This window comes from Crinia signifera, chromosome 1 (assembly GCF_055691185.1).
Source record: "Crinia signifera chromosome 1, ASM5569118v1, whole genome shotgun sequence".
In the NCBI taxonomy this organism is placed as follows: domain Eukaryota; kingdom Metazoa; phylum Chordata; class Amphibia; order Anura; family Myobatrachidae; genus Crinia; species Crinia signifera.
The window spans coordinates 263113547-263137627 of NC_139217.1; the positions used below are offsets into that span (position 1 = coordinate 263113547).

The window sequence follows — 24081 nt, forward strand, 5'->3', positions numbered from 1 at the left end:
ATGTTCTGTGTGCCACATGTATGGCGTTGCAAACCACTTGTGGTGCCTTATAAATAAAATCTAATAATTAGAAAAATCGACAAAATTATTAAGAATTGGGTACTTGTGTACAACCACGGCTCCTACGATGTCCATCGTATAGTTAAAAATCGCATCGCATGCGATTCGATCGCATACGATCGCATGCGATTTTTAACAGAAACGCATCCAAATGCATTGAAATTAGTATCAAACATGTTCAATGGCCCCCAAATGTCATTTTTGAGGCTGTACCACCCCCACTATCCTACAACCTTTTCATACCCCGACTATCCACGTCGGTGTGGAGTTGAGAATAGAAAGTGTGGCGAGCGCAGCGAGGGGACACGGATACCTTCACAGGTATACGCGTCCCCTCGCGGGCTTCACAGGTGTCCGCGTCCCCTCGCGGGGCTCGCTGCACTCGCCACACTTCGGGCTCGGTGGCTTGCTGCGCTCGCCACACTTTCTATTCTCAACTCCACGCCGACGTGGATAGTGGGGGTATGAAAAAGTCGTAGGACGCGTACCGCCGCCGCTCGCCATGCTTCGGGTTCGCGTTGATAGTGGGGGTGGTACAGCCTCAAAAATGACATTTGGGGGCCATTGAACATGTTTGATACTAATTTCAATGCATTTGGATGCATTTCTGTTAAAAATCGCATGCGATCGCATGCGATTTTTCAACAACAAAAATGCATAAAAACGGCAAAAATCGCATCCCATCGCATGCCACTACATTTGGCATGCGATGGGAGCCGTGAAAGTACACAAGTACCAAGAATTGTTTTGCAATCTGATTGGGGTGTACAAGAGCCCCTTTTGTTGTAGTGATTTATTTTTTTGCTCAGAGCAGGTTTTTAATATCTTTATATTGGGCTTTTATCTCATCAGACATTAGTAAGGGCTAAACATAGTTTTTCAAATTGAAATAATAAAAGTTTGCAGTTATGTGTCATGTGTGCTATGATTTAGCCTCTTATAACTAGGATAGAAGCTGCCCAAAATAGATTAATATCTGGGATATGTTGATTATTGTCTTTTGCATAATTGGTACAAGGAAGTAATTTCTTGAAGTCTTCCGAAGCACTAAGATAAGAAGGGGTGTGTTCAAAACATGAAAAAGGTTGATATAAGCAAAAAGATGAAACGGGAAAAAGTCGACAAAGAGTTTTGAATTTTTTGGTGTTTATGTCGACATGGGCACCGTATTAGTGTACCATGTCCCCTTGCGTGGCACGCTGTGCTCACCTTGCTTTGGGCATGGTGCATCGCTGTGCTCGACACACTATTATATTCTCCGTCTATGCCCACAGGGATGGTAAAGTACGAACAATTTTTTTTAAATCATGAAAAACTCAAGTTGACCTTTTACATGTCGACACTTTGCTTATCTACAATCACAATATCCACTCACTTGTTATAGTGGTCTATTCAGTATCAGTTGTAGTTTTGCAAAATCACAAAACTGCAATCACTGTCTAAAGCATACCGATCTCTCAGCGTAATGCAATTGCAATATTTGCAATCCTTTCAGGGATGCAGGTGGAGTTGTGTACACTAGTAGTAGTAGTAGTACGTTTATTTATAAGGCGCCACAAAGTGTCCGCAGCGCCGTACATAGCAAACAAAAAAAAACAAATTACAAGGTAAAGTACAGGGTGTATAGAAAGATACAGTATAAATAGGGGTATAGCTGGTAGAACTAAAATCAGCATCAGTTCAGAAGTAGGTGTCAAAATAGTCAAGGAGACCGAAGATGAAGTAGAGGAAGGGAAGAACAGGACAGGAGCACAGGTGAGGTAATGAGGTAGGGTGAGTACGTGAGGAAGGAGGGCCCTGCTCATAAGAGTTAACATACTAAAAATAGGTGGGTGGACGAACGAAATACGATAGGATAAGTAGGAACGGAGGGGAACGGAGGCAGGATAGGAGGATCAAAAGAGGTTAGGAGGAGGGATAGGCTAGTCGAAAAAAGTGGGTTTTGAGGGAGCGCTTGAAGGAGGTAAGGGAATCAGATAGCCTGATGGGTGGCGGGAGGTTGTTCCAGTGCAGGGGGGCAGCGCGAGAGAAATCTTGGACACGGGAGTGGGAGGAGGTGATTAGGTGAGAGGTCAGTCGGCGGTCAGCGATGGAGCGAAGAGGACGGGAGGGAGTGTGGATAGAGATCAGTGAAGAGAGGTAGGGAGCTGTGGAGGAGGAGAGAGCCTTGTAGGTGGTGGTGAGGAGTTTAAAGAGAACTCGGAAAGGAATGGGGAGCCAGTGAAGAGATAAACAGAGGGGGGAGGCGGAGGTAGAGCGGCGGGAGAGGAAGATGAGCCTAGCAGCAGCGTTAAGAATGGATTGGAGAGGTGCGAGGCGGGTGAGAGGTAGCCCAGAGAGAAGGATGTTGCAGTAGTCAAGGCGGGAGATGACAAGAGAGTGAATGAGAATTTTGGTCGCGTCAGTGGAGAGGAATGGTCTGATGCTTGAGATGTTGCGTAGGTGAAAGCGGCAAGACTGTGAAAGAGCACGAATGTGGGGGGTGAAAGAGAGGGAGGAGTCAATGATGACACCGAGGCAGCGCGTTTGGTCGGTGGAAGTGATCTCGGTTTCACCAATGCTGATGGAGATAGTGGGAGAAGAGGGGATGTTCGGGGGATGGAAGATTAGAAGTTCAGTTTTAGCCATGTTTAGTTTCAGGAAGCGTTGGGTCATCCAGGCTGAGATGGCCGTGAGGCATTCGGAGACCTTGGACAGAAGTGATGGGGATAAGTCGGGGGAGGAGAGATAGATTAGGGTATCATCAGCATAAAGGTGGTAATGAAAACCATAGGAGCTGATGAGGGTGCCCAGAGAGGTGGTGTAGAGGGAGAAGAGGAGAGGGCCAAGGACTGACCCTTGGGGAACACCGACTGGCTGGGGGGTAGTAGGAGAGGAGGAGCTCGGAGTGGAGACGGAGAAGGAGCGATCGGAGAGGTATGAGGTGAACCAGGAGAAGACCGTGCCAGTGATGCCAAAGGAGCGGAGGGTGTTGAGCAGGAGAGGGTGGTCAACAGTGTCAAAGGCAGCCGACAGATCAAGCTGGATGAGGATAGAGAATAGGCCTTTGGATTTAGCCGATAGTAGATCGTTAGTGACTTTGGTCAGGGCAGTTTCAGTGGAATGTAAAGGGCGGAACCCGGATTGGAGGGGGTCTAGAATGGAGTTAGCAGTAAGGTGGCTAAGGAGACGATTATAGGTCAGACGTTCTAGGAGTTTGGAGGCAAAAGGGAGGAGGGAGATGGGCCTGTAGTTGGATGGAGAGTTGGGGTCCAGATTTGTTTTTTTGAGAATTGGGGAGACAAGAGCGTGTTTGAAGGAGGAAGGGAAGATCCCAGAGGATAGGGAAAGATTAAAGAGGTGAGCCAGGTGAGAGCAGACTGATGGACTGAGACGACGGATAATATTGGAGGGGATAGGATCAAGCGGGCAGGTGGAGGGAGAAGCGGATTGAAGGATAGAGTGGACTTCAGCAGCAGTGGTGGGGTAAAATGAGGACAGGGGTTGGAAGGAGGGGAGTGGAGATGTAGGAGGGGAGGAGGGAGAGGGTGAGGTCATGGCAGCAGTGATGGCAGTACTGAGAGAGGAGATTTTGGTTGAAAAGTAGGTAGCAAAATCAGCGGCTACGATGGAGGACGGAAGAGCTGGAGGAGGGGGGGAGAGCAAGGAGTTGAAGGTGGCGAAGAGCCTGCGGGGATTGGATGATTGGGAAAGGATGAGGGACTTAAAGTAGGATTCCTTGGCCAGAGCAAGGGCAGAGCTGAAGGAGGAAAGAATGAATTTGAAATGAAGATAATCCGCAAGGGAGCGTGATTTCTTCCAGAAGCGCTCAGCAGTGCGAGAGCACTTTTTAAGGAATCGGGTGATAGGTGAGTGCCACGGTTGGGGGTTGGAGCATCGAAGGGGGATAGAGGAGGGAGGGCAGGCAGAGTCCAATGCCGAAGATAGGGTGTCATTATAGAGGGAGGCAGCGAGGTTCGGGCAGGACATGAGGGTGATTGGGGCGAGAAGAGGACACAGCGTGTTTGAGAAGGCAGCAAGATCAAGTGTGTTGACGTTATGCCGTGAGACAATGCGCTTGGGAGGGGGGGTGGGAGAGGGGGAAGCAGTGAGGGAGAAGGAGATGAGGTGATGGTCAGAAAGAGGAAAAGCTGAGATAGTGTAGTCAGTAAGGGAACAAGAGCGAGAGAAGACGAGATCGAGGGAGTGTCCTTGGATGTGGGTGGGAGAGGTAGTCCACTGAGATAGGCCAAGAGAGGAGCAGAGAGAGAGGAGTTTGGAGGTGCCAGGATCAGCGGGGTTATCCAAGGGGATGTTAAAGTCACCAAGAATGACAGATGGCAGGTCAGAGGAGAGGAAGTGTGGAAGCCAGGCGGCGAAGTTGTCAAGAAATTGGGAGATAGGGCCAGGGGGGCGGTAGATTGCAGCGACACGGAGGTGGTAGGGGTAGTATAGACGGATAGAGTGAGACTCAAAGGAGGAGAAAAGGAGAGAGGGTTCAGGGTAAATGACACTGTGGGTGCATGAGGCTGAGAGGAGAAAACCCACACCGCCACCTTGGCGACCGTCAGGCCTGGGAGTGTGAGAGAAAGAGAGGCCACCGTGGGAGAGAGCAGCTGGAGAGACAGAATCAGAGGTGGAGAGCCAGGTCTCGGTGATAGCAAGGAGGTGGAATGCTCTAGAGATGAATAGGTCATGGATGGCAGGGAGTTTGTTGCAGATGGATCTGGCGTTCCATAGTGCACAGGAAAGAGGGGGGGTGGGTTGTGTATTTATGTGGATAAGGTTTTTGGGATTGCAGAAGCGAGGGGGGGTCATTGGGAGGGTGGGGGTGCGGGGGCGAGTGGTCAGGATAGGTATGGGATGGGAGGGGGGAGGAGCAGTTGGAGAAAGTGAAGTTGAGAGATTAACAGCCATGAGGGACCGAAGGTGAGAGGGTAGGTTAGTGAAAGCAGACAGAGGGATTTGGGAGGACAGACAGCGTCTGTAGTAGATTTGGTAGAAAACAGAGTGAGAGAGAAGGTAACAGGCAAGGAACTACTGTCAGAGAGGAGACCAGTGGGTAAAATCAGGTTGATTGAGTAATCCAATTAAGTATGAAACAACAAGTGAGAGGATGAAGGGAACAGAGAAGGTCAGAAGTGAGGCAAATGTGAGCAGGCGTGAAGAGGGAAACAGAGTGCAATAAATGTGTGGCAAAGATAAGAGAAAATAATAGTGAATGAGTAAAAATAACATACAATGTGGGAAAAATATAGATACAATGAATTAAATGTCAAAATTGAGCAACAGGTTACAATAGGATAGAAAGAAGATGAATCTATTACAATAAAACAGAATATGAAAATTTAGACTGTGTTCAAACTCACCTTTTTCAGTATTCTAACTCACCTGCTTCAGTTTCCAACTCACTTAAGTAATCAAGCTTCACTTTAGTAATGCAAGCTTACCTCTCAATGTACACTAGTGTTGTACACAGATTACTCAAACCTATAAAATATATATGTATATAGAAGATGCTAAGGTAATGACTCTCAGGCAACTACTGTAGCTCTATCTTGCTGTTTTCTGTTTAATTTCACAATTTCTTTCAGACTAGTGATGAAAAACATCAAAGCTAATGCTCTTTCCTTACAAGAGTGTGTGGAGATTTTGAAAATGTGTCATTACTACTCTACTCGCCCACTCAAAGCTCATCCAATCAGCCCCTAAGTAGTTATTGCTCTATTTCATTTCCCATTGCAGAATTTTAGCACTAAAAGAAATTGCAATTTTTAATTATATTCCTTTGTTACAAAGAACATAATAATGTAAAAATGTAAATATAATTAGGTTTAAAGCATAGTTTTGGGTAGTATATCATTAGAATTCTCCTATGTTATGTCATGTTATGGATAATATATCTACAGTCTTTTAGTACAGTATGTATTGGTGTCTGACTATTATCCTGACATGTCGTCACCTTAAATTCATTGACCATTTCCTTTTTAAAATAACTCATTACACCTGGGAGCAGAGGGCCATGTTCACATTCCTTATAGGTGTTCCTTGAAAAACTGGGGGTTTTTTAGACCCCACACTGGTAATCGATGTTAGAGATCGAGGCTAGTGATCAGTGGATAGGTGCTAGCGATCGATTTTGGTGATCGTGGTGTTGATGTTAAAACTCAATGTCGGCAATTTATGGTGAGGAGTGGATAGATGACTACTAGAGGTATATGGAAGTTCCAATGGGGCTCAGTTGGAATGGAGTAGAACCTCCAGGAACACTGGAAAAAGCCACACCGTGCAGCAGGATGGTGAACCACATGCAGGAACAACAGGATATCAGAGGAGCTGATTATGAAATTGCAGCTACTCTAAAGATATCATTGTGCTGGCGATATCCCTGTTCTCAACTCACTATACATATATGGCCTGTTGCAAAGTGATAGGCAAGAATCTGTGATGTCAGTAACAGTGAAGCTGAGATTGGCTGAAAGCAATCATGTTACTGAATCCAAAATGGCCGCACCGATAACAGGTGAATGGAGGAAACTTTGGTTTGTATGCGGCATGGCGCTACAGTACCAAAGTGAGCACCTCAGTATGGAGCGTGAACAACGTGCAGACTATCCCCAGCATGTGAGCTTGGCTTCATTCTCCTGGGAGTAAAATGCAGAGCAAGTCTAGAGTGACAATTGAGAGGTAGGAAAGTGTTTCTCACCAGATCTCGATTGACCCTCTTGGGCTGATCATTCGTTTGCGGGTGATAATCTGTAGAGAATTTCAGTTTCACTTGTAAAATGGCGCAGAAATTATGCCAAATTGCACTTCATGATCAGATTCTAGGTAACTCACAAAGCTGCGAATTACGCACGTCCTCCTGCCCCTCGCACGGTGAATATTCCTGCATGCATGCAAATAGATGTGTAGCATACACATCCATTCGCAGCCTTGGGTGCGGGGGCGAAATCATTTGACGGTCGCCGGCCATCAAATGAATTCTACAGTGCTCAGAGATTTAAAACACCTCTCTGGTGTCTTAGATCTGCAGGGGAAGAGAGCGGGCAGCTGACATCTGCTGACATCAGCTGCCCGCCCCTGGCACCAGCGTCATGGGTGCATTTACATGGGAATGCCCATGAATTGCTGGGCGTTACCATGGGCTCAACCCCACCCCATGCCACCCGGACCATTGCACAGGGGAGCAAATGGATCAAAATCACCCTCATAATTTCTTCTGGTAACCAATGAAGTCGGAAAATCTGTTCACTTAATAACTGTGCAAGCTTGGAATCTGATGGATGGTCATGAAGAGGGATGAAGTGAGCCATTTTTGTAAACCTATCCACAACTACACAGATTGTGTGATATAGTTATTGGACATTGAATGATTTCTCCTGGGCTGGCAAATATAAGTCAGTGGGGACTGACTTATATTTGCGGGCTGCAGACTAAACACAGGGCTAGTGGCTGATGTCATGTGATTATGCGCATGCGCAGGACACAAACATGGGTCCCCCACACGAACACACGGGGGATCGAACAAACTATAATGAGGGCCTTATTTATTTCAACAGAACAAGTGTAACTGATACATCATAGGTACAGTGTTTTTACATAATGTAATCAATCATTTTAAAACATGTACTAAAAACCAAATAAATAAAAATACAATAAAATACACTTATTCTGATCTATTCGCATCCCCTGTGCATTTGTTGGGCATATGTGCATGCACAGCCGCATTTCTGTGCATGTGCATATGCAGAACAGACTGTTCGCCTGGTGCATGCACCCAAGACAGCAGGCGGTTAGTCGCACCCATGGGAAGCCCAGCATTCCCATGGATATCGGCTGTGACATGTGTACCGGGGGTGGGCAGCTGACATGAACAGATGTCAACTACCCGCCCACTTCCTGCTGAAATGCCATGCATATCTAAGGTTACATGGGCCTTCCACATCATTGCTTATGTGGGTGTTCCCCCCACAGCCTGCGAATGGATGTTTATGTTAAACATCCATTCGCAGTCCGTGCGAGCATACGTGGCATGCGAGGGGGTAGTGTACCAGCATTCGGCAGATGGCAATTTGAATCAAGCCTTGCAAATGACCCAGAATAACCCCCTATATTCACAAAAGTGGATAGTCCTGTTATCGCACTACTGTATAAGCACTAGTCCATATCTATGGTGCCCTAAAGGTTTGTAGTCCCATATACTCTAAAGAATGCCAGGTGGACCTAGCGTGGTCGCAGTGTTTCCTTGTACATTGGCCAGTGGTTAATAGTGTACTGTTAGATTCTAATAAATCCCAAACCAATGGACAATAAGTAAATTTTGCAGTTTACGTAAAGTGTCCGTAAAGTTATACTCTTTATTCCTAACTACGGGTGAACCAATGCTTAGCGCCACGTAGTGGACCTTATCAACGTATCTCACGCTAAACCGATACCCTTATGGCGGTATCCTTACTTAAACACACTTAAATGTATCAGGTATTATTCCTGTAAACTCTTCTGCTTATTGCGAATAAATTACATGAGACTTGGCTTAAGTTCGGAGTAAGGGTAAAAAGTGCTTTACCGTATGTATTTAGTCTCTAATGGACAAATGGGTAACAGAATATGAAACAACAACACCATACACAAATCTCTATACAATACTTAACAATAACTAATGAAAAGGGGAAAAGAAGATGTAAGTACAACTCAGCTCAAATACAGCTACAAACAATACAAAAAGTATAGTTACCGTCTCTCACACGCAGACGCCCCTCCCCCCAGACCGGGTCACTGTATTCAGAATCCTGAGCACAGTGGGATAGAAATAGACTGTCCTGAGTCCGTGCGCATCATTATATAGGGTCCAGACAATGGGATACAATAAAGTTCTTTATTGGTCAAAAGATCTGGTTTCGCTTCTCCTGATTGGTACAGTAAAGATGCACGGGGGTTCCTGCTGTCCATCTGGTTTCAACTGGGTTTTCCTTGTGAGCCATTCCTCATGGCAATGTATAGTTTAATAGATATAGGGGAAAATTTACTAAGATGTGTATTCTACTTCACATGTGATGTTGCTATGGGCAACCAATCAGATCCTGTCTACTATCTTCTAGAGCAGGGCTGGGCAACACCGGCCCTCCAGATGTTAATGAACTACACATCCCAGGATGCTTTGCATTAGTTTTGCTATGTGGCCATGCTTAAACTGATGCAAGGCATGCTGGGATGTGTAGTTCATCAACATCTGTAGGGCCGGTGTTGCCCAGCCCTTTTCTAGAGGGTGCTAAATAAATGAGAAGTAGATTCTGATTGGTTGCCCATAGCAACATCACATGTGAAGTAGAATACACATCTTAGTAAATTTCCCCCATAATGTCCATAACTTTTGAATGGTAAATGCTGCGCATTTCAAACAAACACCGGAGAGCTGCATGTGAGAGGCTCATCACATAGATACTGGGGAAATTGTGTATTGCCATTAATACTATGTTTAGCGATATTAAACCATATAACTATATTTTATTATTTGTGAGTGTGGAGTATGGGTTTATGTGTATTAGTATGGCTGCGCTCAGGGTTTGCACAATTATTCCTACTTGCTTCTATACACTATTTACGTAACTATGTGAACCAAAATGGCAGCCATACCATGCTAGTGTGGCATGGATGCAACACGACTTCGACAGTACCCTTACTCCAGCGGTGTGACTCAAGCTGGAGTCATGCAAGTGCCAAATTCGGGTGTTGCTGGAGAAATGAGGCCTAGAAGTACGGCTTTCTCAGGGATGGCAATGGTAGGTGTAGGGCTTGTCCGGCTAGCAAAGTGTTGGGTTGGTGCAAGCTGGGTTAGTGCAATATGGACCAAGTGGGTGATGGTAATGCACTGATGCTTTTCACCGTGTATATGCAGCTTTTTGAAAGATAATATGGTGCTTCATTGTGGTGGGTTAAAACACCCTAACTCATAAGACTGTAATCAAACACCTGGACAACAATTGGCAATCAATTAATACAGTTTTGTTAAAAACAAATCCAATTTATAAAATGTGGAGTGGAAAGGGATTATATATATTATTCATTAACTTTATTTTTCCTTAAAATAATAAAAGATCGATGGAATTACTTTCTATTTACAGTATAAACTATTAACTAAAATCTCAGTGGCCAAACCCCCGAGTTGTTTATGTTGTAGTAGCCGATGTTCATTTACAAATTCAATGAAGACTGGTCCCATGTGGACGCAATCACGTGTCCAACCTTATACAATGGGTAGCGGTGTCATAATGTGGCTGATCCAATCACGTGGTCCACTGATAATCACGTGACTGGTTGCATGGCAACAAATTCCTAACAATTCGTCAGGTCACATGAGAGTGAATCAAGTGACCTCTCTTAGGTAATCATATCGATCTGATTGCTGACTACCATTAATACTGACATCTCTGTTTTAATTCCACATGTGTGGCTCAATCGTCCAATTGTTTAGGTGATGTTTTTGTATTTCCTTTTGTTCTGTTATTTCTGTGTGAAAATTGAAAATTATAAATACAATAAGTTTGTTGTGAAACTGCATTGTGAAGTTTCATTTATAATTAATCATTTATGAATAAAAAACAGATTTTTTCCCCCTAAAAGCATGTGTTCAATAATGCTCAGTAGGTGTCATACCACCCACCGCATTATTGATATAAGTAAGTCAATCGATATGGATCACACTGGATGGAAGAACAGAGCAGCAACCAACTACTAGTGCTGTGGCTATTGCTAAAGGGAGAATGGTGCAGAAAGTTTAGCAAAGGACAACAGGAATGAAAATCACAATGTTAAAAAAGAGGTAGAGCTGTCACATTAAAAACTGACAAATCACTGCCCAAAAAAACAACACTAAGGGCAAGATGTAATAGGATGCAATTGTTTAAGACAGCTATAAAAATCCCACCATATCGCACATGTCACATTTGTTACTTTTGGAGGTGCGATTTTTAGTACCGGTAATGTGCTATTTTTTTAGAAACGGAAATGAAGAAATAAAAATGGCATAACCAGCTTTGGGCTCATTGAGCCGGTCCTGGTTTCCCAAATACAGTGGGAAAAAGTGAAGTGGTCCCCCCATTTTTAAATAATGGACCGGTCCTGGATCCAAAGATACGGGGGACAAAAAGACTAGGGGTCCCCCTGTATTTTGGATACAGCACCAGACTCCAACAGTCAGCATGCCACAGCCGAAGGACACTTTTTACGCAAGGTCCCCCAGCCATCACATGAACACCCTGGCTGGTCAGCCCTGGATGAGGTACCTGGGGGAGTGGGAACTCCCCAATAAAGGAGTCCCCCAGGCCCATCCCAGACATGCACCTCGCATCACAAAAAATCTGGTGTTTTACATCTGCGAGGGCCCGGTGCGGGAAGCAGGCGGGCAGCGCACCCCCCTGGGCTGGCTGGGCCGCGACCGCAGCACTTTGCCCAAATCCAAAATGGCCACGGGAGGGCTGCTGCACATGCGCGCACAGCACCTCCCCAGGCTCCCAGCTCCCCCGTTCCCCCTCCGCCCGGCCAGCAGAGGGGGATTGCCTGGGGCGCAGACAGGGTTTGCACTGGCCCTGTTGCCGTAAAATAGAATTTTTTTTTTGTCAAGACAAAGGATAATAGCTGTAACAAAAACTCAGTAAACACCACAGACAAATGACCATCAGAATCCAATACATGTTTAACCGCAGCAATACCTATGTTATGCGGTATGCAAGGGCGTAACTACCATAGGTGCAAGGGTGCAGCTGCTATGGGGCCCAGAGCTGAAGGGGGCCCATCTTTGCTTTCTAAGTAATATGTTTTACATACATTTATCCCCATCAGTTGCTAAATAGGGGGCCCTTACAAACATTTGCTATGGGGCCCACGAATATCTAGGTAGGCCTCTGTTTACATGTGTCTAGTCTATATAGTCATACCGCCGGTATGACTATATAGACTAGACACATGTAAACATACCAACCACACATCTGATGCTAATGTGCCAAGTGAATTTAATTTATTCATAAACAGTGTGGTGTCAAGTAAGAAATGTGGATATCGCTGTATTAAAGGTTGGAGTATAGAATTAAGATATACTGATGTCGGCTATGATTAAGACCCCCTTGCCAATATAATCAGCTGTCCAGGGGGTGGGACCAACCCTTGATAAACTTTGGGCAGAGTATGGGGGAAATTTACTAAGGTAAAATCGTATAAAAAAAAATTGTATTCGTACAGCAAAATACGATATTTTTATGCGTATTCGTATTTTCAGGATTTACTGAAAATACGGTGATGTGTATTCGTATTCATGGTGTATACATGGCGTATTTGTATTTTTGAATATGGATACGAATGAATACGACATTGATAGAATACGCCTGTTTTTAACATGAAAACAACGTACTTTAGTAATTTACTAACAATTCGTATTTGTAAAAAATATGAATACGAATCGTAAACGCATACGAAGCGTAAAAAAATACGCCAAAAAAAATACACCTTGATTTGGAAGTGTATTTCACATCTTAGAATTTTACACATGAGGAAAAAAATCAGAAAATAACCCCCAGCTAATCAAAATCACAAATGTGTGACTTATAAAAGGCCACTAATGAGTAGATGTTGATAGAGCACAAATGTAGAGAAATTAGTACACATTAGTAACTAAGCAATTAAAGCAAGGCAGACGTTATACTCCATCTCTTACCACATATAAATAGTAATAATGCAGGCTTCCTGTGTTCTCCATCCTCAATATATGTTAACATTACCATACCTCCCAACTGTCCCGCTTACCACGGGAACGTCCCGATATTCGGGGACATTCCCGCGCCCCGCCCGGGGCCGCCATTGTCCCACGGTCGGGGGGGGGGGCAGTTTGGAGTCCCCCCCAGCCTGCCAAGAATAGACGCTGTGCGCAAAGGGCATTACGACTTCAGTACGACTTGTACGAAGACACGTATGAATGCATTAGTAAATTCTGAAAATACGAATACGCCTAAAAAACATGTATTTTTCCCTACGAATACACATGAGCAATACGAATTAATCTTAGTAAATTTCCCCCTAACTGTTTACCTGTTCTATAGGCTGAGAAAATACGCAGCCTAGCGAAAAGGTCTGAAGCAGGACCAGAGTGCATAAGGGAATTTTTAACATAATGCATAAAGAACACCTGCTAATTTATTTTTCAACCATTTTCATTTGTAGGGAACACACAAAAAAACATTATCAAATCCATGAGTACAATTGTCATTGACTCATTTCAGTCTAGTGGGACTGCACTGTCTTTTATTCTGTCTATTTTAACAAACAGAAATGATTGAAGTTACTGAAAAACATTAGCATACTTAATGTCTTATGTCTGATTACAATTATAATCCGTAACAACGATGTCCTCAACTGTAGCAAGAACAAAAATTACATTATTTAAAGCATAGGCACACTTATACAAGGTTAATGAGTACCTTTAAGCATAGTAGGTATATACTAACACAGTGACTTCCATTCCTAGGTCCCTTTTTCACACATTTTCGTGTTTATATATATATATATATATATATATATATATATATATATATATATATATATATATATATATATATATATATATATATATATATATATATATATATATATAGGAGTTGCTGCAATGTGCTGAAATATTTTACTACCAATTATGTGTGTGTGTGTGTGTGTGTGTGAGGGGGGGGGGGGGGGGGGGAGGGGGGGTTATTAGGTTATTTTCCTGCCAGAGAAGAGGGTAAGAAGCCCAGTTATCATTGTGCAATGTATTTTCATCTTGATCCCTTGAAAGCCATTTTTAGGGTTAGTACACATATAAAAGTATACATTAACGGCCTGATTCTGCTTCACTCACAAAAGCAAAATCTCTCTAATGGACAAAACCATATGCACTGCATGGGGCATATGTAACATATGCAGAGAGAGAGTTTGATTTGGGTGGGGTTTGTACTTCAAACTGATATCTACATTGCAGTGTAAAAAATAAAGCAGCCAGTATTTACCCTGCACAGAAACAAAACAACACTCAACTCTAATAGATCATACACATGGTGAGATATGAACTATTTTTCTAGTTGATTTTGCTCCTATAAACAATGGGCATTGAAAGGGCATTGAATTGTTTTTCTACAATGCAGATTCAATCTCAATGCATGCTCCCAGTAGTGTAAATTGAATAGAAAAATAGGTACTTGTTTTCTAGCACGGCCACACCGATTTACATCGGGGTGGTCGTGTCGGAAAAATCGGGTCGATCGCATCGCATGCGATTTGGTCGCATGCGATGCGATCGACGCGACCGACCCGATTTTCGACCCGATTTTTTGATTGAATGAAATGTAAATCGAGTCCCTGGGACCCGATTTTACATTGGATTCAATGTAAAATATTCCCTAGACCCCCAAATTTAACGACGTAAACCCCACCCCACGATAGACGCCAACCCGAAGCGTGGCGAGCGCAGCGAGCCCACGAGGGGCGGCGGTGCGCGTCCTCCGACCTTTTCATTCCCCTACTATCCACGTCGGCGTGGAGTTGAGAATAGAATAGTGTGGCGAGCGCAGCGAGCCACCGAGCCCGAAGCGTGGCGAGCGGACGCGGATACCTGTGAAGCCCGCGAAGGGACGCGTTTACCTGTGAAGGTATCCGTGTCCCCTCGCGGGGCTCGCCACGCTTCGGGCTCGCTGCGCTCGCCACACTATTCTATTCTCACTCCACGCCCTAGTGGATAGTAGGGGAATGAAAAGGTCGGAGGACGCGCACCGACGCCCCTCGCGGGCTCGCTGCGCTCGCCACGCTTCGGGTTGGCATCTATCGTGGGGTGACGACGGGGACATCTATAATGTGAAATGGGTCATATTGGCCCATTTCACATTTTTCACATTTTTTTAAAGGTGAGATGGACTTAATCAAGTCCATCTCATCTTGTGCCATTATAATGGCACAAGACCGACGCGATCCTCACGATTTCAATGTTAAAAAATATTTTAACATTGAAGCCTATGGGGAAATCGGGGGCATCGCGTCGGTCGCGTCGGGACCAATGTTAATGGTCCCGACCGACGCGATGCCCCCGATTTTGTACCTTTGCCGGCAAAATGGACCTGATTTCAAAGGAAATCGGGTCCATCGTGTGGATCGTGTACCTTAACTTAAAGGTACACGATCCATAAGATTGTGGCCGTGCTAGGAAACAAGTACCGAAAAATAGTCTTATGTTGCTTTCAAACTGCTGAAACGGGTCATTAGCCGTTATTTTTAAACGGGTTTTTAAACGGCAAGAGCCTCAAAAGACCCGTTCCCACTACAGCTTTTAAACGGTAAATTACCGTTTAAAAGTCGTTTTTGGCACATTCACACTGCCGTTTAAAAACCTGATTAACCCATAAAAAATATGAGGGGGGGGGGATTTAAAAAAAAAACGGCGTGGGGTCCCCCACTGCCGTAACCAGCACCAGGCTGAAAGAGCCGGGGCTGGTATTAAAAAATCAGGAAACCCGACAAATAGGGCTTCGCTGATTTTTTAAAACCAGCCCCAGGCTCAAGGGCCGGGGCTGGTTCCCAAAATACGGGTAACAAAATGAGTAGGGGTCCCCCCGTATTTTAAGAACCAGCCCCAGGCATAACGAGCCAGCAGGGTACCAGCCGGGAGAAGCACGACTTGAAGAGAAGATGCCAGGATCGTCGCCAGAGGACCAGGTGAGTAGGATTTCCTTCCACAGGTACCACTTTGGATTACTACGGATCCTGGACGCCGGACTCTTCAGCCCTGGAGCCCCGGACCCCGGACTCTTCAGCCCTGGAGCCCTGGAGCCCCGGACCCTGGACCCAGGATCCAGGGACCTACCTACGGGCTCAAGATAGGTAAGTATCAGTGTGTTTGTGTAATGTATATATTAAACTTTTATTTTTCTGGCTTGTCAGTGTGTTTATTTAACTATTTCTTGTACTGTGGAACTACAAGTGCCAGCGGGCCCTTTAATGCCCCGCATGCTGGGACTTGTGGTTCTCCAAGTCCCAGCATGCGGGGGAGGCTTGCTGGGACTCATAGTTCCACGGTATAAGACAATAGTTTTTAATCTATTTTTTTACACAAAGATCAGCTCGATGCCCACAGCCCAGGGGCTTTGAGGACAGCACCAGGCTTCAGCCTGGTCAGGTAAGTCCTGGAGTGGGGGGACCCCTTTATTGGAGGGGTCCCCACTCCCCCAGGACCCCTGGCCAGGCTGACTGGTCGGTAGGGTTAATGCTTTGGCCGCGGGACCTTATATAATAAGTGTTCCCCGCAGGGCCATCTTAACAGCAGTGTGGGCCCCTGGGCAAACCAATGCACTGGGGCCCTTACCCATTCTCCCCTACTAGGGGTGGGTGGTGCTATCAGCAGCAGCTTTGATGTCCCACGGGTGGCAGGGGGTGCTCTATCTTCCACTCAACATGTAGGACCTGGAGCAGTAACTTCTGCTAATTACTCCTTTACTGCACAGGTGGTGGGAGGGTGAACACTAACGTGTGGAAGGGGCCACTGAGCTGAATGAAGGGTCCCTTGTAAATGACTTCCAGGGAGGTAGGGGGTGTTTTATATGCAGGGGAGGGTTGGATAATGGAGTGGGCTTAATATTCATCATTTTCCGGTGGAAGGGCAGCTTGTTTGACTGCAGATATCGCCATTATCAGGAAATAGATTTCTTAGCCTTCAATAGTATAAAAACCTAGAGTCCCACCTTTCAGGAGGTGCTGGGGACTTGGGGATCAGAGATCAGGAGCCAGAGCAATCCATTGACAAAAAAATAAAACTGTACACCAGACGTTTGGAGCTGGAGCAGGGACCGGCTGCTGGAAGGCTGATATCTCTGGTTCTGGGCATGATGGAGACAAGCCGCTAGTGTCGGCAGAAAGAGGAGAGTCCCAGCTTTTGGAATATACTCAGAAAAATTCTAAGTCAGAAAGAACCTGAGAAATCTGACTGTGAATTGCAATTAACAGGTCAGGTGTGGACTGCTGCTTTGAAGTTGGATATCTCCAGTTCCCCATGGCCGATTTTCAAAATTCTGGTATCCCTGGAAAAAGGGGATCCTCAGCTATCAGCATAGGGCCTTTATACACCTGGGGCCCCTGGGCAAGTGCCCATTAAGCCCATACGAAAAGACGGCCCTGACGCAGACTTGCAAAGACACTGCATTAACTGGCTCCACAATGGTCTAATGCAGTTATGGTTATTTCTTTACATATATGTACCTGAACATTTCATGTGTTGTCGTTGCCTTACACTTGATTACATATTTTGAATAATATTTTATGATATAGAGCAGTGCCCCCCCCCCCCCCCCAGGTAGAAGCCCCAGTAGAAGCCTGTGAGACTGCACTGGCTTCACTGTGACTGGCACTGACTTCCTATTGGAAGTTCGACCTGCCAGTCACCAGGGCAGTCACATTGGGAGGTGTTTCCTCCCTCTGGGATGCCTCTTTATGTGCAACTGCAGGGCAGCCCCTAAAATGCCCCTAAAAAGCCCCCTGCATGCGCAGTACCACTGATGATACCATAATTGATTATACCTAAGAATCCATACTATAGGGGTCTCGCCAGATACTCTTGTTTTTCATACAGATGGGGCAGGTCCCATCTTTGCAGGGGATGGCGATGGCGATGCCAGACGCCATCCCCTGCCAGCGCCATCTCTATAGCGAGAAGGGGACGCGCGCGCACGAGAGGCGCGCGCGTCCCCTTCCGACGGCGCTTCCAGCGCTTCCCCCGGGTCACCGCCGGCTTGTCGGTGGTCACCCGGGGTCCCCGCCGCCTGCCCACACCCCCCCCTAACCCTGTCCGTCTCCCTGAAGCGGAGACGGACAGGGTTCCAGTCACCCCGCCGACGGAGATTGATACGCGCGTGTGCGTGAGTCTCAGTCAGATGGTGAGGCAGGCTGCTGGCGGATCGCCAGCGGTGACGTTCTGGCGATTCGCCAGCAAAGAAGAAGCCTGCCCCATCTGTGCAATTTTTTTTAACCATATGTCATTTACCTTGAAATTAGTTTTCCAAACACTGCACTATGTTTGTATAGGTCTCTTATCCACACAGTTCAACCTGACCAACCTGAGATGACCTGTTTGCACAGTTCTTTGTGATTGCTGTTCTACACAAAGATTATACAAATAAGCACATTTATATTTTGCTCTGGTACAAGCGTAATCATTTTGATGTTGTGTTTGTCACTTTTCTGAAATAATTCAAAATACTACATCTATAAATATGTTTACTGTATGTGTACTTCTTTGCTGTTATATTTGTATATAACATATTCTTCAGTGCCACAGATGAGATCACCCACAATGCTGGCTCTTGGCTTACCCAATTCAAACTCAAGATCTTTATATCCAAAGTAATTGTCTTACCACTGCCAAAAAGTCCATTTTATGGTAGTCTCCCTCAGCCAAGCCCTGTCTCAATTCCTTCCCCCCCATATCCAGTCTAATTACTGCTTGCATCGTCACAAAATTATCAGGCTATTTACCTCATTGGAAGCTACTAGAACTCTCAGTCGTACCTTTATAACCTATAGTACCCCTGTACAGCTTGTTGCTGTACTCCTACTTAATCCCTCTTTAGTTTTTCATTAACTCCATTGTATACCTAAGTTTCCTATATCATTGATTAATCTCTGCCACCCCATTTGGCATATAGGGTTGTCAGCCATCCAGTATAATATTACCCTTATTATACAAGATCATCCCATCTTATAAAGTACAGTCCAATATTATACAGGATTGTATTATAAAGAGTAGTATGTTACTATAAAAGGATCATCCTGTATTATACAGGATCTTCCCATATTTGAAAATCTCATGGCCTGTCCATATTAATATAGGATGTAGTTTGTCCTATTTTCTGGTCTGGTCGGTATCACATGCTGCCTCCAACAGTCAATGGGGACTGAGTGAGGTGAAGTTCATCGACTCTAAGTGTGACAAGCACTCTCAGCCTATGAGAGTCACAGGGCCGGTGCTAGGGTGTCTGGTGCCCTCCTGCAAACTAAAATTTTGCGCCCTCCCGCAAACTACAATTTTGCGCCCTCCCTTACATAGTCCATAAAGGGACAATTTGTGCTATAAAAGTTTTTGTTAGAGTACCTCTTCCTGTTTGATTTTTTTTGTTATAGTACCCTTAAATAAATAAGAAGACAGACAGATATTAGGCAGATAGACAGACAGAGATAGATTTTAGAGAGAGAGAGGGAGAGATGATAGATGGATAGATCAGGGCTCAACAAAGTTCTTTAAAAAAGTGTAGGAGCCAAACTAAACATAGGGACAGTTTGCACTGAAAATTTGCACCATAATACTTATTACACGTCACACACAGATTACACCACATGCTATACATAATGCATTATACCACATGCCATAATGACCTGCCCTTGGGGAAGGGTATATAGATATTTATCTAACTTGTGCATTTGTAAAGAGACCTGGAAAACGTGCACTGTGAGGACCATTTTTGGGAACCACGGATATGGAAATATATATATATATATATATATATATATATATATATATATATATATCCATATCCCTGGTTCCCAAAGTTGGTCCTCACAGTGCACGTTTTCCAGATCTCTTCACAGATGCACAAGTTAGATTCTTGAAAATGTGTTAGTGAGTAATGTCACACCCCAGGAATACAGTCACAAAGCTGGCAGGCTGTCACACTACAAAATACAGTCACATCTGGAGGAGTGTCACACAGGGGCATCTCTCTGTCTGGCATTCTCAGTACCAGCTCACACATCCCTCAGCAGGTTGAATGGAGCAGGGTTGCAATGGCAGCATTACAACTAAACAAACCCAGAGTGTGCCAATAAGATCCCCGACTCCCGCGTTCCCCGCACAGCTGGCAGCCATCCGAGTGCTTAGAGGTTAACACAGGAACAGGTAGAAGCGATCACACTCCCTGCAAGAATCACCCCGGCTGTCCTTCTACTGTGTGCACCTCACTTTTTCCCAGTGCCCAGTAGTACTTCACCACCAGAGGCTCAGCATATCGGATGGGACTGGGTGCACGCAGACCCTGCCTCCTTCTCCTGGTCTGGCAGCGCTGCGTCCAAGGGGAGGGGGGCAAAGAGGGCGATCGTGATCGGGCTCTCACAGCGGTAAGGGGTTAGTGGTGGCGGTTGCCGGGTACATGGTGCCCTCCCAGCCGGAGGAGGAGCAGCCCGGAGCTGCTACTGCTGTGTGCGCGCGAGGAGCCGGAACCACTGCTGCCGCTGAAGTACTGGTTCGCGGTGCCGGCTCCAGGTTTTGTAATAGCCGCAGTGGATTTGTTATTCAAAGCTGCTACCGCAAGCACACCTTGCTACGACAAGATTCTGGTTCCCCCGCCAAAAATCTGGTCGCCAGGATGCAGAATCTGGTCGCCGTGGCGAGCTGGCCTCCAGGGTTTGTCGAGCCGAGAGAGAAAGAGAGAAAGAGAGAAAGAGAGAAAGAGAGAAAGAGAGAAAGAGAGAAAGAGAGAAAGAGAGAAAGAGAGAAAGAGAGAAAGAGAGAAAGAGAGAAAGAGAGAGAGAGAGAGAGAGAGAGAAAGAGAGAAAGAGAGAAAGAGAGAAAGAGAGAAAGAGAGAGAGAGAGAGAGATAAAATAAATAAAAACAAACGGTACTCTTTACCTAGCACGGCGCCCATCGCGGGCATCGCGGGTACATTTATGTGTGCCCGCGACGCGACCGACGCGATGCTCACGATTTCCCATTGAAACCCATGTTAAACATGGAAATCGCGTCGGTCGCGTCGCGGCCGGCCATAAATGTGCACACGATGGCCGCGACGCGATGCCCACGATTTGCCATAGGAATTAATGTTAAAACACCCGATGGACACGATTTTAATGTTAAATGGCTCAATGGACCCGATTTTACCATAGGAAACAATGTTAAATGGGCCTTAGAGCCCAAATACTAACCCTGAACTCAGAAATGGCCCCCCCAATTTTTTACGCCACCCCACGATCAACGTGAACCCGAAGCGTGGCGAGCGCAGCGAGCCCGCGAGGGGCGGCGGTACGCGTCCTCCGACCTTTTCATACCCCCACTATCCACGTCGGCGTGGAGTTGAGAATAGAATAGTGTGGCGAGCGTAGCGAGCCACCGAGCCCGAAGCGTGGCGAGCGCAGGGAGCCCCGCGAGGGGACGCGGATACCTTCACAGCTAGACGCGTCCCCTCGCGGGCTTCACAGGTGTCCGTGGCGACGCGGACACCTGTGAAGCCCGCGAGGGGACGCGTTTACCTGTGAAGGTATCCGCGTGCGCTCGCCACACTATTCTATTCTCAACTCCACGCCGACGTGGATAGTGGGGGTATGAAAAGGTCGGAGGACGCGTACCGCCGCCGCTCGCCACGCTTCGGGTTCACGTTGATCGTGGGGTGGCGTACAAAATTGGGGGGGCCATTTCTGAGTTCAGGGTAATTATTTGGGCTCTAAGGCCCATTTAACATTGTTTCCTATGCTAAAATCGGGTCCATTGAGCCATTTAACATTAAAATCGTGTCCATCGGGTGTTTTAACATTAATTCCTATGGCAAATCGTGGGCATCGTGTCGCGGCCATCGTGTGCACATTTATAGCCGGCCGCGACGCGACCGACACGATGTCCATGTTTAACATGGGTTTCAATGGGAAATCGTGAGCATCGCGTCGCGTGCGGGCATGTTTAGCCCGCATACGACGCGACCGACACGATTTTTTACCTCACGATGCCCACGATCAAGATCGTGGGCGCCGTGCTAGGTAAAGAGTACCAAACAAACTCACTCAGCCAGCTCCTCCGTAGGCTCCCGGGGCCTGCCATCTCTCTTGTGAAGAGCTCCACACTGAGATGGGGGCATCTAGTGGCTCCTGCTAGTACTGCAGTTAGCAGTAACTCCGGAGCTTTCCTATGCCTCCTCCGACGCTCAGCTCAGTGCTCACCGTTCCGGGTGCTTCATGTTGCCGGGCGCCTCATCAGCATCTCACAAGTAGCGGCAGCTGACAGGAGCAGGGTGCAGAGCACGGAGAGCGCCTCTGCTGGCCGGCGCCTCCCTGCTTTGCATCCCTCGCTGAGCGGGTTCCGCCGGCCCTGGAGAGTCACATTGCATTGCCATGCAGCAGCATGCAGGCAGAGAAAAGGCTGAGGATGGATGCGTATAAAAAAGCAGTTTTTCCCTACTCCCAATAAATGGACCCTTAGCAGCTATAAACTGGGGATTTGGTTAACAAACACCGGCTGTTAAGATAGGGGCAAGTGACTAAAGAGATATAGATGGAAGAAAGTTAGGAAGACATGAGGGATGAGTGACAGAGCAGGAGGCTAGAAAAAGAGGGACAGGATACAGTGGAGTGACACAGGGAGGACACGAGAGGCTACAAAGACAGGGGCAGAAGGCAGCAGAAGATATAGCACTCAAGGATCTTTCTGAGGAAGCCCAAATAGGAGAGGAGTTGGTCATGCTTATGAAATTGGATGCAGGGCTACTTTACATGATTGTGGAGATTGACAATGAAGGTGTTGATGGTATAAATTCCAGGTGCATGGATTTAAAAGAGCAAAGGAAGCTAAGTAAAGCAGGACTGGTTGTTATATTTTTAGCCAAAGCTTTTTAATTTGTTGTAACACTGTAGGGGAACCGGATGTCTGTTCCTGGGGTAGAAGGCAGCAAGCAGCAGCTGAGAAATCATACAAGTTTAGTCATTGGGATGCAACTGGCCGCAACCACTTTTATTAAGCAGAAAATAAAACAAACATCAAAAGAAAATACCTTGCCTGTCTGGCACTAACTAAACACAGGACATTCCTAACAGTCTCTAAACAAAACACAAAGTTGTCCAGTCACCACTGGATGACTCACCTGCATAAGAAAGCTTGTTTCTCTCACAGAGATTCTGGAGTCTCCCCAGGCAGTCTGCACACACTGATCAGTCTAGCAGCTCTATAAGGCCCTTGCACAGCTGCAAGCCCTGATTAGCCCTCTGTGAGGCCAAACACCTGAACTGGGCCTTTACTCAGCTTGTACAAAAAGAAACACTCACATGGAAGCTTTCCTGTTTCTAAAATGTATAAGACAAGAATCTGGGACAAACATACCAGCCCTCAAACACTATTCCAGTGTTCTTGTCACATTGTCAAATACCTATGAATGTGATGCATGTGCCAGAACAAGGAGGAGGTTCTTAGATGGTTAAGGGCCCAATCTGTACATACTATGGCATTTAAAAGAGTGCAGATAGCTTGACAGGTATTGTCTGGATTTGGGTAGAAAAAAACCCCACATAAGTGTATTTTTTTGTCTTTTGCACAGGCATGAAAATAAGCTTTTTCATACCATGGGCAACAAGCGTTTCCACTGCTGCCTGATTTACACAAGCAACATCCTCATCAACACCCTCATCGTCAACATCCTTAGCACCAGCTATATACATATCCTACTCATCCTGGTGGACAGTAGCATCCTCAATTTCTATGTCATAAATGTTGACTTGTGCTACTTATCCCCAAATTTGCAGGGTGCACAAATGGTAGAAGGAGCCTCCTCTTCAAAGTACAGTAGTACAGTACTTTACAGTATTGTAAAGGTCGCACACATGGCATTTGCAGACACATGTTGACATTCCTCCATGATTTGTAATGTTTCTGAGCGCACAATTGGCTCTTGTGCCTTTAAGTTTATTTTTTTTCTACAGGAAAAAGGGCTTACATCATCATAAGCTGCAGGCCCCTGGGTCAAGTTTTAATTATGGGAGATTTCAATTATCTGGACCTCGAATGGAGTAATAATAATATGTGTAGTTCAGCTAAGGGAAATAGGTTTTTGTGCATACTGAAAGGTCACTACATGTCTCAATCAGTAGAGGAACCTGAATAAAGATGAGAGTTTAAAATATACAAGGCTACTGGGGATGAGAAGGCATTCTCTAGGTAGAATGAATTTAATAAAGTTTGTAAAAGGGAAAATAGAAAGCTCCAATGATTTGAATTTATTTTTTTTGGTCCTTCT

The 24081-nt window shown here is 45.8% G+C and overlaps 1 long non-coding RNA gene across 1 annotated transcript in view; it reads right to left on the reverse strand.

Annotated features, from left to right (window-relative positions):
* The window catches only part of LOC146028209 (uncharacterized), a 41663-nt gene extending 18676 nt beyond the window's left edge, over positions 1-22987 (reverse strand). Inside the window, exon 1 of the long non-coding RNA XR_014455197.1 lies at positions 22936-22987. This is a non-coding gene — a long non-coding RNA (uncharacterized LOC146028209). The remainder of the gene's footprint in view (positions 1-22935) is intronic.
* Positions 22988-24081: the final 1094 nt, after the last annotated feature.